Genomic DNA, 14795 nt, shown 5'->3' with positions numbered 1-14795 from the left:
TGTTCTGTTCCAAATGGTTTAAAAACATTCATCATTTCTGTCCGACAGTAAACAACAAAATACTGCTTTAGGTTTAAAAGACAAAGAAAAATGTCTTTGGTTTCATTTAAGGCCTTTAGAAAGAATTTCTGTAAAGTTAGCACATAATAAAAATTTGGAAACAGAGGATAACCCCAAATCTGGAAGGCAATTACCAGCAAACCACGGGATTCACTGCATACCTGTGTGAAGGACTGCATGACACAATTCCCAGTGTTTTAATAATCTCCAGAAACTTCTCGATCACAGCTAATAAAACACAATGGTCTAGCATCCAATATGTTTTTACTAAAGTATATGGCATTTTATACCTATATTCCAAATATAATTATCTTGAAAACTTGGTAATGTCTTTGCAGATGGGAAAATACTGTTGTATATAGAATCAGTAGTGTTGAAAGTATTTTTGTTTTAGAAATAGTCTCACAAATCCTTGTCATCATTAGATCCAAAGTATGTGCTTGACAATGTTCATTTAAAATTCTTGGCTCTTCTTCCTTCCACTTAATTCTTACAATGTTCCCTCCTGTTGGCACTGCCTTCATTAGGCTGGCCATCTGTTGTAATTCAAATCAAGTCTGATTTGCTGCAAATGAGTTAAAACCCTGCTAGGGAGTCACATTGTGATGCACTGAAGGGCTGCGCTTTATTGAATGTGGCCTGGGAGATTTTCTGGGTGTGTATTACACATATTGACAGCTGTTCTTCCATTCCTCCATTCATTGTCTCATCACATTTCTGAGTAAGCTGGAGGGCACTGAATTCATTGACGATGCCCCGCAATGTTGCTGTCTTCATTATTCCAAATATTTTATTTCAAAAATTCATACATTTCAACATGTATATATTTTTTACTTTCTTAATTATTTTCTAATCTCCAAACTGTTAGCTTTATTCACAGCAACACACTGTTTTAAAATATAAAAACTTTCAGCTCTGAGTTTCAGGGACTCTAATATCCAAATGTATCAGTCATATTTCATCACCATCTTCAGTCCAACTTTGGGGTAATTTCAAATAAAATTCAGTGCTTTCATGGTCTCTGAATTTTTGTCTCTTTTAAAGCAGAATTGGTAATCAGTGTAATGGTTAAGTGCACGGATGTTGGACCCGGCTGCCTATGTTTGAACCCCAGCTTTATGTTTACTGGCTGTGTGCCCTTGGGCAAGTCATTTAACCTCTCTGTGCTTCAATTTCCTCATCTGTAAAATGGAGATAATAACAATGCATGAATTTTAGGACTCATTCTTAGCATTCATGTTGAAGATAAAATGAGAAAAGCAATTAGAAGAGTTCTTGGCCTGTGGTAAATAGTATACAAGTGCTGGCTTTACTTATAATCTTGTATTTCAAGCTTAAAAATAGAAATACCAAAGATTCTTAAAACTTTTTGAGTTGCAGAAACTCTTTTTACGTTGAAGGTAATTTTTTGTTTGATATTATCCATCACTTACTTTAATGAATTTCAAACCACGGACAGGATCCTGGCATCAAATTGCATAATTCTCTAATAACTATTGATAGTAGATGTACAATGATTAGTTATTGAAGAAAATGAAAGGCTAGATTATTCTATGCTTCTGCAACTTGGGACTCCACCGGATGGACAGGGGGATGGGAAAGAGAAGAAATGTCTGGAATTTTTTTTGTGGAAAATGGGTAGAATGATTTGTTTTAAAAATAATTTTCAAAAATTAGAGTTACCAATAAAGAAACCATAAGAACAATTGAAGAAGAGTAAGAACTCTGTCAGCCAAATGGTACCAAGCGCTGCGTGTGCCAACATGAATCACAGAGTGTGCGTCTTTGGGTTGGCAGAATCCCCGCTGGACGGAGCTGATGCAACGGCAATGCCATCGGCAGGTCAGTTACAACAAAGGGATCTGAGTTTTTCCTGGCTTTTGTTTTCTATCTTGATGAAAATGAGTGTTGTGAATTATGACAGAAAATAGAGAAATTTGCCTCATTTTTCATATATAGTTATTTCCCACATACTTTTGGAAGTCCTCTGTTTCCATCTACCACTTTTTTCCCGTTTGGGAAGTTGGAGTGACTCATGCCCCACTCATTGAAGCTCCTAATTCTGTGTTTGTGTGTACTCCACTGGAGTGAGTGTGTGTGTGTGTTTACATGTATTCTTTAAAAGGAAGGAAACATGGGGCCTGCCCGGTGGCGAAGCAGTTAAGTTCGCACATTCCGCTTCTCCGCGGCCCGGGGTTCGCTGGTTCAGATCCTGGGTGCAGACATGGCACCGCGTGGCACGCCATGCTGTGGTAGGTGTCCTACATATAAAGTAGAGGAAGATGGGCATGGATGTTAGCTCAGGACCAGGCTTCCTCAGCAAAAAAGAGGAGGACTGGAAGTAGTTAGCTCAGGGCTAATCTTCCTCCAAAAAATAAATAAATAAAAATAAAAGGAAGGAAACAGAAGCAGTTTACAAGAAAAAGTTAGTTCTTTTAGAGACTAATTAAATATTTAAAGTTATGTATTATAATTAGACATTAATTTATTTACTGAACAAGCTTTAACATTTTTTTAACTGCCTACAATGTGAGACATGCCAGGTGGTAGAGAAATCATGATAAGAAACAAAGCAAAATTTCTTCCCCCAAGAGGGTCAGTATGGTGAAGACACAGGCAGCAAGAAACTGCTATAAAACAAAGAGTGAGGTGCTCCATGGGGCGGTGCGCAGGCCCCAAAGAGAGGACAGGGAGGGAGCAATTGCCTACTTATTTCTAATGAGAAAAAAGATTTCTCTTCGCATGACGTAATAGGGGTCTAAACAAGCTGTCAAATATTTTTCAAGGCAATCATTATTTGGGTAACATAAGCATTCTAGCAAAGCCAAGAAAACTTCCCACGGAGGCATAACCAGGCAGAATTTGCTGTGCTCCCATATGCAATTTTACGACGCAGCTAAAATAATCTACCCAGTGTAGTACTGGTACAGTTCTAGCCGGAAAGCTAAATTAGAGGCGGATTGCATAAAAGCTTAAGGAAAGTGAAGACCCTCCCATTGATCACAAAAGGATGATTTTTAGAAATCAATGTGTTATAGCAACTGGCTAGCTATTTATGAAGAAAAGAATTCTCAGCCTCACACTAGATGCCAAACTGATTGCAGGTGGGTTAGGAGCTAACTGTAAAATAAAAAAAATAGAAAAAAAGGAAATTTTATCAGATATGGAAGGCCTTTTCAAGCATGACACAAAATGTGAAAGTCTAAAAAGATAGATTTGAGTAATGAAAATAAAAACTTAATGGACATCATGAAAAAATTTAAAGGACAAAAAAACGGAACAATTTGCAACATGTATTTCTTAAAAGGGCTTTACTCATTAAAAAAAGAAATACACCAAAGATTTTTAAAAAACGCATATACACATTAAAACATAAATGTAAATATAAATATTTATAAAGACTGAAAAGATATACAGCAAAGCTTTGACAATGGTTAAGCATATAGTGAGATTATGAGAATTGTAATTTTTTTGTTTGCTCATGTTTTCTAAGCATTCTTCAATGAATATGTTATAAGAAAAACATACAATAATAGTAAAAGAAAAATAATAGGCACTCTAAGAAAATACTAATGTAAGCATCAATTTGGCATATCCCCTCTGAGGTTGTTTAGCAATATTTATCAGAAGCCTTACTATTTCACATACCCTTTGCATGAGTAATTCTTTTTCTAGCAATTTAATCTGAGGAAATAATCAGGAATGTGTAAGAAAAATGTAGCTGCAAGAATATTCCTAACATTGCTGTTCAAAAGAAAAAGAAATGAAGACAAACAGAACATTTTGCAGTAAAGTCCAGGCCAAATAAATGTGGAAAGTGTCCTCAACGGAATATTACGAAACCATTAAATTGTTATTGCAATGGCGTGGAAATATTTGGGATGTATTTTCGAACAAAAAAAGTCATATTATGAAAAACAATTCAGATAACATTTTTATAAACTCTATAGTTGATATCTATATTTCTACTTTCACTCTATTTATATATATTAAAAACATGTGAAAGCTGTTATCTAAAATAATAGTGGTTACCTCTGAGTAATGAGATTCCAGGTGATTTTTAATTTTATTTTTGCTTATTTGTATTTTTTAAAGTGTCTTCCATAAACATATATATATATATATATTTTTTTTTTTTGAGGAATATGAGCTCTGAGCTAACATCTGCTGCCAATCCTCCTCTTTTTTGCTGAGGAAGACTGGCCCTGAGCTAACATCCGTGCCTATCTTCCTCTACTTTATATGTGGGACGCCTACCACAGCATGGCTTGCCAAGCAGTGCTAAGTCTGCACCTGAGATCCAAACTGGTGAGACCCAGGCCGCCGAAGTGGAACGTGCGAACTTAACTGCTGCGCCACCGGGCCAACCCCTATATGTTTTTTGAAATAAGAAAAAAGTGCTTTAAAAAAGACAATCATTTTAACTGACACTAGTATTCAGTGAGTTCATTATTGGGTTTGCATTCATGATTTTGGAAGTACAAATATGAAGAAGACTTCTGTCTCATGACATGCTAAGAACAAACGCTGGGAGTCTTCCTACATCATGGTCCTTATCGATATTCCACATGCCCTTAAAATGAGGTCAATGAGATATATTTCTTTACACGAATTATCTTTGATGAGCTCTGAGAAAGATCCGGCTTATATTAAATTCTGTTATTAGGGAGTAATTTTATAGCAAGGTTTGAATATCATTGCTGAATGACTGATTTTTGTAACAAATATAGTCATACTTGTCTAGAACTGTGCAGTTTACACCGTTCTTCTATATACACTATCTTATTTTCATGCTCGTAACAGCCTTGTAATATGAATAAGGTATTTTTACATATGAGGAAACTGAAGATTCAAAACGTAAATGAATCAGGGTCACCCAGCTGAGAGCCAGTGGAATTGGCCTTAAACCCAGGTCTTCTAATGGAGGACAATCAAGAGGGGGCAAATCCCATACTCTTCACCACACCACTTTGCTAACATTTAAAAATGTCCACCTAGGTAAAAGTTCAAACCTAATCTTACATTGCCCCATGCTCCATTCCTATTTAGAAAGCTACTTGTCCGAAGAGCTTGTTAAGGTCACCTCAGTTAATCCATCGTATGACGCTTTATCTAGAAGAACCAGCCTATGCACAAAAGCCGTGAAATGCTCACAGGTTATAAAGAGTAGACTAGGGTAGATTAGAGCTGTTGTGTCATTACATCATGGCCATTCTAAGAACAACCACAGCCACCTTTACTGCTATATTTGCTGGGTGCATCCCTTACATTAGCACACCAACAAGCTGTGAGATAGGCTCAATTCTCCCCATTACACAGATGAGAAAACTGAGGATCTGAAAAGCACCATTGGTCACATAACTAATGAATGGCAAAAGTGGAGTTGGAATTCAACTCTGACTCCACGCTCTTTCTACTACCCAGTTCTGCCTTCCTCGACTCAATCTACACTTGGATCGTGCAGAGAAAACATGTGTCTTTCTGGTGCTAACAGTGTGAGTTTCAGAGCACGGGGTTCTGTTGGAGAGAAGACTGTGTGTTCATTAAATGGTGATCTAGCCCATTGCCAAGGGGAAAGTTACATCACTAGAGAAAAACAGCTTTTCATAGACAAAGGGAAGCCTTGGGGCCTTTTCAATTTTCCTTTCCCCTTTTGTACATTTTTGCTTTACAATTAATAATTTCCTAAATCTCCTTAATGTAGCTTCTATCATTGAGAATGAGGTCCTCCAAAAAAGAAAAATAGTCAATCAGGAAAAAACTATATTGTCTTCTCTTAAGTTTTTGATGAGGTCTCTACCATCTGAACAGTTTTCTGTCTGGCAGCTAGAGAAGGACCCTTTAATAGTTCAGATTAGGATGATTCCAAATATTTGGAAACACAGTATATGTGTTGGTGCTCTGGTATTGCTCGTATGGCCTGTAATAGAAATAATCTTTGTTAGAGCACAGACTGAATAAGATCTCAAATCAGGTCATGAGACACTGCAATTGCGTATCTTACTTGTTGACAGTTATTTACAAAATACTAGTTACAAGTTTTGGTGTTGAGAGAACTGGATTACTGGATGAAAGCTGTAACTTTCAGTTTCAGTACATGCTTAACCATATTTGCTGCTGTTGATCTCCTGCGACCAATAGTATACAAATGTTAGTATACCAATGTGAAGGATGACAAAATGATCTTATCAATTTATATGAAAGTGGGGTAAGTTGGGTGATAAAGCATACAGATTTAGAATAAAATCCAACTATATATGTATATGTCAGTACACAATATACATACATATGTATGCATTTACACATATGTGTATGTATTCACACACATATACTTTCCGTATACAAATGTGCATGTGTGCGTATATATATAATTTTTTTCAATATTGAGCACTTTTTAGTTAATTGGAGATCCTGTTTTCATGACTTCCAAATCACTTTTTAAAAAGCTCAAAGGGACGTAGAAACAGCAACAGGGGTAATTTCCCCAATCGTGTGCTTGTCAATTCTTAACGAATCAGGTGTTATGATTCTCTTTCAATTTCTGTTTCCTCCCCTCCCCCTTTGACTTTTTCAGAAGAGCAGAGACAACGGAAGAGCAAAATAGTTCCGAGAGTGATGCTTTCCATTTCTTGATTTGCTTTGTAAACACGAACTTGATACTTGAGAAAGGAGTTATCAGTCACAATTTTAGAAGTGGAATTTTAGAACTCTTCTAAATTTAAACAGTTCCTGGCTTATAAATAACAGACAGTTACAAATGTTTATCCCTTATCTGCAGGGCTGGAGCCTCAGCTATTCCCATAAAAGCTGTCACGCTGTGGGCAAAGGAGTCAGGAACGAGCATTTAAAGCTTCTCCAGATTCAAGAAAGGAGGGAGGGAGGCGCTGTGCAGATCAGGTACAGGAATCTGACGTCAGCAGATTTGGTGCGTCCATGTGCGCGGAACAGATATCTTTCAAACTAAAGGCTTTTTTTTTTTTTTTCTTTTTAAGTCTTGTTTTACTTTCCCCAACATCCTACCAGTTAGAAAGCTCTCTTGCTCGTTCCTTCTCTCTCTGCAGGATGCTGTTAAAAAATGCAAATGCCTTAGGGATGTTAAAGATTCTTAGTCGTTCACATCTTAGTGTAAATTGGCTCGAAAAGGTTGCTTTTCTTAAAGCACCTAAAAGAAATAAAGGATACCAAGTTTGCTGGGGTTGGGGAAGAATTTCGAGAGGTGAAGCAGTTCAGAGGACTGGGGATGCTGAGTCTGAAGTTTCAGCCATACTTTCATGGGGGGCAAGGAGGGTGGGAGACAGGATACAGCCACGAGGCTCCAAAGTTGGGACAGAAAGGCAGAAAGAGAGTAGCGTGGTGCCAGAATAAACTGCCCACTTTGAGAATCTGTCTACATCTGGCCATGTCTCAAGGCTTTAATTTTCAGTTTAGAAGGGGAAAAAATGATCCATTCAAACATCTAATCCTTTTCCCCCTGGCAGACAAACTTCCAGTTATCCTCTTACTTCAGGCAGGGAGGGAGAATAATCCTCATCTTAATTGGTGCAGAAGTTTCCTATTTCCTGTTTTTGTTGTACCACGGGAAAATTTTCCATACGTATCTGCAGTGCATTACAGACTCTTAAAACATGAGAAAAACTGGAAGAGTCCCGTTAGCTCCCTTCATGTGTGAACCATGTCCCAGAGAGAAGTTCTTGAGTTTTCAGAGCAAACTGGTGGCAGAGCCAAGGATAGACGCCATGTTGCTGGGTCTGTAATATTAAATAATCAATGCTTTGTACAAAAATATGGAAAGCTAAGTAATAACAATGGGCAAAAGTGAACTAATTTAACTCACCAGTTTCACTTTCCTAAAGTGTTGTGTTTTCAAACAAATTTTTTGCAAAGTTTTTCGAACTTAAGCATGTGTAGAGTGCCTGTTGAGCTGGTTCACATGTGCCTTATTCGCCACCATCCGCTTTTTTTAATTCTTGCGGTGGCTGCCTTGCTGTCTCAGTCTGCTGCCTCTCTTTGCTCCTGTGCCTTTTTTTGCTGCTTCTCACTTTTCAGGGAAGAGAGGAGGTGGTGGGTGGTAAAGTTCCTGTTCCTCTTACAACCTCCTTCTCCTCTGGGAGGATACATGCTAGTGCATTCAATGCCCAGGGGCTGTCAAGCTTTGGCCCTTTGGGCCAGGCCTGCCCTGTCATGCACCAGTTTACATGAAATAATTAGGATGTCATTTTGTCTAACAGGTGAAAATGAAATTAAGAACTGAATTTGCATTCACCCTTGGGTATACTCCCCCAGAACTTTGGGGGGTGTGATACTTTTATGGTTTTTACATGCCATTGACAGCCTTCTTAGGTGGTCCCCTTCTAATATGGTTTCCTTTACATGGACAGATTTATGGTGCAAGGCCCCAGGAACCCTTGATATTGATGGGTCAAAAATTATGCAAATCACCAATGGTCTATTCAAAAGTCATGCAATCACCAATGGTCAAGATTTAGGCAATCCATGTTGCAGAATGCATAAAGGTACCTGAAAGGTCCTTCATTTATATGTATAAACATTTTCATATTTAAATGCATTTTACACTCTGAATAATACAGATAGGGTTTATAAACCCAAATAAATTTAAGTGGTGGTCCTTAAGCCCTCTGAAAGGTTATGTGAATGTGCAGCTTCATAGCTGTCATCAGAATCTCAAAGGGTCCCATGATCCAAACAAAAATAAAAAACCATGAATTCCGATGATAATTGGGTCATTTAAACCATCTCATCAAATTTACCGATTTTTATCTCTGTCCCATTTAGATGCATTTCCTCATTGATTTTCTTCAATTTATGTCTTAAAAGACAAATTCACAGGATTTTCTTACATCAGGTTCCTTTATATGCCGTTGATTGATTTGGGACCATAATTGAGTAAAAAGCAGGCCATAGAGAGAAAAGAACTTTGATATTATAGCAAGATGATTTCTGCTGTGGGAGAATCATGAGCTTTTGAATTAACAGACTGGAGTTCAGCTGTGCCACAAAGGTCACTCAGTCTCTGATCTGTATAGTGGAAAGGGGCATCTATTTTATGAGGTTGTCATGAGGATGACATGAGATTAACATGTAAAGACCCCACCCACCACAGTTCATGACACCTAAGGGACCCAGATTTATTGTGATTTCTCTTCCCTTCTCTTGTATGAAAGAGACTATTGGACTTGGTTTGATTTCGTGAAGTTACGCTCCATGCAAGGACCATAGCCCCAGCGACATTTACCTGTGGGTTGACCTTCTCTTTTTAGGCCTAGCAGGCAAATCCTTTGGACTACAGCTTCCAAACCAGCAAAACTTCACTTTTCTCCTTCTGCATTCTTGTTCTCCTCTGTTGTGTTCTTGTCACCTTCTCCCTGTCTGCTAACCCTGCCCCCTTTGCCAGTATCCACAGGAAGAGTCAATTCATTGTGATCTCAACGTTTCCAAGGACCTCAGAGAAAAAAAGGTATCAAAGGGAAGAAAAAATATAATATGTTAAAGACGATAATAAATTACACAATTTCATCTCAAATTTTGCTCTGGGGAAAGGTTGACGTGAAACGTTTGAAGAAACATGAAACAGATCCTGAAGTCAGACGGTTGTTCACAGTGAAAGGCAATTTTTTTTCAAGCTTCAAAGCAAGGGTTCCTTTTGTCATCTGCTTGATATGTTATTTTTGACACAATTTAACTTAGGAAATTGTTCCAATGCCCTTTAAAAGGGTCTGGGCACATGAGGGTGCTAGTGAAAATGATGAATGTTAGTTCTTAATTGAAAATTTTAAACTATCCATGTGGCAAAGCATAGGAAACGCATTTGCTTTTTTGTAAAAGTTTCAAAAATGAGTACCTCCTTAGGGCCACATTCACAGTCAATAATCAGTAATCGGATGATCTGAGAAATAAGGTGGGAAAGAACGTGCCTTCTGGATCAGTGTTCTTCTAAAAGTGTCCCTTGCAGCTTTGATCTGTCAGACCTTTCAAAGATTTTTTTTCTCTACGTTAGATACACTTTATTATTTCATTAAGACCCTTAACATAGTATACCAATTAAAAGTGAATATACCTATGAAAATTACTAATAATTATTTATATAATAAAGAGACCTATTTTTTTTTTTGGCTACACAAAAGTTCACCGGTTCGGATCCCGGGTGTGGACATGGCACCGCTTGACAAGCCAAGATGTGGCAGGTGTCCCACATATAGAGTAGAGGAAGATGGGCATGGATATTAGCTCAGGGCCAGTCTTCCTCAGCAAAAAGAGGAGGATTGGCAGCAGATGTTAGCTCAGGGCTAATCCTCCTCAAAAAAAAAAAAACAAAAGGGAAAAAAGTATCAGCATTTGATGACAGGATTTGAATACTATGTATGATGATATATATGTTTATTATGAAAAATTTTCAAATAATTACAAATATAGTGTACCCATCTCTTTATCACTCAGATTAAAAAATTATCAGGACTGACATATTTGCTTCCTCTTTCTCTTTTTCCTTTTCCTTTTTCAATTTGCTGAAGTATTTCGAAGTTATTTTACACCTACATATGTCAGGATCTGTCCCTAAAAAAGATGGACTTTAAAAAATAACAATACCATTATCATACCTTATAAAGTAACAATAATTCCTTGGTATCATATGAGTCAGTGCATAATTGATTTCTCTAATTGCCTTAAGAATGTTTTTTGGGGCCCAGCCCTGTGGTTGAGTGGTTAAGTTTGTGCGCTCCACTTCGGCAGCCCAGGGTTCACCAGTTTGAATCCTGGGCATGGACATATATACCACTCATCAAGCCATGCTGTGGTGGCGCCCCACATGGAAGAACTAGGATGACCCACAACTAGGATACACCACTAGGCGCTGGGGCTTTGGGGAGAAAACAAAAGGAGGATGATTGGCGACAGATGTTAGCTCAGGACCAATCTTCCTCACTTACAGAAAAAAAAGAGAGAGAGAGAGTAAATGAAACTTACAGTAAAAAAAAATTTTTTTTTCATTTGGTTTATTCAAATCAAATTATGAGCATGCATTTTAACAAGATGGCTGAGCAATTTCTTGTCATTCCAGAAAATAGAGCAATGGTAGAGAGATGAGGTCTTCGGTTGAAATAACTTGTGAAGATTCTGCAAAGTATACTGCCATGTTCTTAGTCTGAATATCATGGTCCATCAATTAAAAGCAGTAATTGGCAAGATCCACAAAAAGTTGTTTTTTGAATTTGTTTTGTTCTTTAAAAACAAGGGAAATTTACCATCTACCAACACCATGCTGTGAACTGAATGTTTGCTTCCTCTCGAAATTTGTATATTGAAACCTAACCCCTAATGTGCCCATATCAGAAGGTGAGGCTTCTTTTATAAAGACTCTAAACCCACTCAAGAAGGCTCCACCCTCAGGACCTAAACACCTCCCAAAGGCCTCAGTTCCCAAAAGCCCCACCTCCTAATGCCATCACCTTGGGGGGTAGGATTTCAACTTATAAATTTTGTGGGGAAACATTCAGACTATAGCACAGCCTGAGACCATCATTTCATTTTTTCAGAAGGGCATTTAATCCAAAAAAGTAGCAAAGATGTCATCTCAGAATGACAGGCCTTCCCAGGAAACGACATTCAATAAATTGGTAAACATTCCTCAGAATACGGATTTGAAGACTGAAAAATAGTTCAAAAGTGGCAATATCAAATGTTGCACTCATACAGTGAAAAATTACATCATCCAGTATGCTTAGGATTAAAAGAGGCAGCATCATATGATGGTTGGGCCAACAGGGTCTGGAGCCAGGCAGATCTGACCACTGACTCAACCTTTCTGCACCTCCGTGTTCTCGTCTGTAAAATGGGATAAAAATAGTTCTACTCATAAGGTTCTCGTCAGGAGGCATGTAATGTATCTAATGCATTATCTGGCACATGGTATGGACTTCACAAATTCTAGCTAATTATTAACTTCTAAATTTTCAGGCAGCATGCCCCAAAGAACATGAATTCAGCCTCTTGACTGGACTGGGTTTTCACAGGAACTTAGAGGGCTGGTGAGGGAACTCCATTTTTATCTCCTCAAAGCAGATGATTGTTCTCTTTGCCTGCTGATATGAAGAGCAGCCAGAATTAATGATATCTCCAGGGGGTGTGTTTGAAAGGACTAAGATTAAATGTGGACGGGGTTATTTCTTTCTTGTTTGTTAAGCGCGTCTTGTACGAAGTCTTTCTAAATGTGCCTCCCAAGTTACGTGCTAACTCATATTTTCTAAGCTTTTTCATAATATCCTCCTAATTTTTCTAATGACTGGTTGGTAAAAACAAATTCAGGTTTACAGATTGAAAAACCTAGGCACAAAATAATTGTTACGTGCTTAACATAATAATAGCTGACAGTTATGGAGACAATCTTCTGAATGCTTTATATTTATCTTGACTTGTATGATCCTCAGAGTGGGCCTGGGAGGGCAGTGTGATATCATGTCCATTTTAAAGACAAGGAGACTGAGGCCCAGAGAGGTTAAGAAACTTGCCCAGGATCACTTAGCTGGTAGGTGGGAGGTGGAGGTGCCAGGATTCATGCTGGGCAATCTGGCTCCAGGGTCACTGCAGTATCAGTGGAAGATTCTCTAAATTGAACCCTTGTACTTAAAGAGCAGCCCATCACCATGGGCTGAAATTAGGAGATGACGGGGAGCGGGAGGCTGCCCTGCTCCAACACCTGTGAGCGGCCACACCTCTTCTCTGTGCGGCCCCTGAGCCTGGAATGCAAGCCAGAGGCAGTCTCCGCCCCTCCTCCCACTCCAGAGCCCCACTGTACCTCTTTGTTGTTCCACAAAGATCTGTTTGTTTGATCTTTCCATCTCTTCATTGTTTCAGTCTAAACTGAGAGACAGGGATGAAGGCAGAGGAGGAACTGAAACCAAACCTTCAGAGGGTAAGACACGCCAATGCTGGAGTATCTCTCTGACTCCCCTATGCTTGTCAAGTAGACGTTTCCTCAAAATGCCTCCTAACTGTGCACGTCTTTTTTTTTCCTTTTTGTGCCTTTTAATCTGATTGATTGTGTGGATATCAGTTGTTTGTATGTCTGGGGGAGAAGGTCTGTCCGTCTGCCACATAAAAGCTGTGGTGGTGGCCTAGCTGTATGCATAACCCCAAGTTGACTGAGGACGAGATAAAAACATTCTTACATATTGCGATCTTGTAGTTATGAAGGGCCTAGAGAGGTGCTTTCAGAAGAGAGAAATAGCTAGAAAGATCTTACAGTTTGAGCAGAAAAAGTATCCTGGAGGGTAGAATTCAAAAGTTCCTATTCTTTGAAATCCTTATTTTTATTCTTTTACTTGCTTTAAATAATAATAGCATCTCTTGCAGATTAGATTTTGATGGTGGCGTGTTTGTCTTCCTCAGAATTTCTGACCGTTATATCAGCTAGCACAGACCCCTGGTTTTGCCACTTCTCGGTGATTCCACAGTGCGGTACCCGCTCTGGTAGTTGCATGATGGATGTGGCCTGAGAGGCTTCCCTGAGGAGGTGAGCTGACTGAGGGAAGGGACAAAGGTCCCAACAACAAAACAGTAAGCATCTGACAGAGAACGGTGAATTCACAGCCGGGTGAGCAGAGGCATGGGGCATGAAGGGCTTGGTGTGGGTGTGGCAGGGGGGCTGGGCATGCAGCAGGTGGGTGACAGGGCTGGGAGGGCCTGGGAGACCGGAAAGAGGCTGAGCCGGGAGAGGCCTTTTGTGCATAGCAAACTGCTTTAACTTCCTTGCCAATGCCAGGGGGAACCAAGGAAGGGCTCTTTCTGTACCCTGTCCACGGGGACAGCTGTGATTGCAGGTTTGTTTTAGAGCATTGCCCTGCTTTCTGGGGAGGGGAGCACAGCCAGAGAGGACCCCATTGCAGTTATCCAGGTGAGGGGTCATTAGGTCCTCAGGTGAGGTGATAGTGGGCATGGAGCCCTGAGCACAGATTCCACAGGCACTTAGGAAGTGGAATCGAGAGGACATGGTGATGAATTGAATGTGACAGGCAGGGAAAAAAAGAGATCTACGGTCATTTGTATAATTAAGTTTTGGCATTTAGGATTCGCACTGTTATTGCCAGTTTTGACCTACTTAGCAAATCAAAACAATAAGATGGACAAGTAAACAAAGAAGTCCAAAGCGATGGGTTCAGTCAATGATGCAGGACAGGCTGGAGTTGGGTTCTGAGGGTCAGGAATCAAGAAAAACGACTAGGACACCAGGGACACGGACGGACTCAGGCTTCCAAGTCTGGGGCTCTGACCAATTCTGCCGGACACTGTCCGCCTCGCCCTGGACTGTTTTTAGGATGGCTCCGCTCCCATCGGTGTGTGAGCCCTGCACATCCTTGGGGTCTGCCCAAACCTCTCCTCAGGCCAGAGCTTATGAAAAAGAACAGTAAACCTATGGAGAAGGAAAGCAGGGTCATTCAATCCGTCTAAAGAACGAGCCGGACCAGCCGTGCTCAGAACACACCCCCCAACCCCCCAACACGCACACACTGAAGGGTGCTTTATTTGAAGTTAACTCGTAGAAAACAAAGTGTCTACAACACTTGTTACTAAACGTTGATGTTCTCACACTCAGGGGTCTCCTGATGCACAAGGATGTCTTTCTCTCTGACACGCTTCTGTCACTTCTAACGTGTTCTCCGTCTATTCCTCATGGAACAGGAAGGAAGCCTGAGACTCTTTTTACAGAAGGGGAAGAACTC

General features: G+C 39.6%; 1 long non-coding RNA gene across 3 annotated transcripts in view; it reads left to right on the top strand.

Moving 5' to 3' along the window:
• Window positions 1-1805: 1805 nt before the first annotated feature.
• LOC106846317 (uncharacterized) overlaps window positions 1806-14795 on the top strand; it is a 38170-nt gene continuing 25180 nt past the window's right edge. Inside the window, exons 1-4 of one of the 3 annotated variants that reach the window (XR_011499226.1) lie at window positions 1806-1902; window positions 6839-6957; window positions 12931-12988; window positions 13465-13669. This is a non-coding gene — a long non-coding RNA (uncharacterized lncRNA). The remainder of the gene's footprint in view (window positions 1903-6838; window positions 6958-12930; window positions 12989-13464; window positions 13670-14795) is intronic. The other 2 variants (XR_011499227.1, XR_001401851.3) reach the window with 2 other exon arrangements.

Source organism: Equus asinus, chromosome 29 (assembly GCF_041296235.1).
Source record: "Equus asinus isolate D_3611 breed Donkey chromosome 29, EquAss-T2T_v2, whole genome shotgun sequence".
Classification (NCBI taxonomy): domain Eukaryota; kingdom Metazoa; phylum Chordata; class Mammalia; order Perissodactyla; family Equidae; genus Equus; species Equus asinus.
The sequence above is the reverse complement of the archived record's forward strand: the minus strand, read 5'-3'. Positions and strand labels throughout refer to the sequence as shown.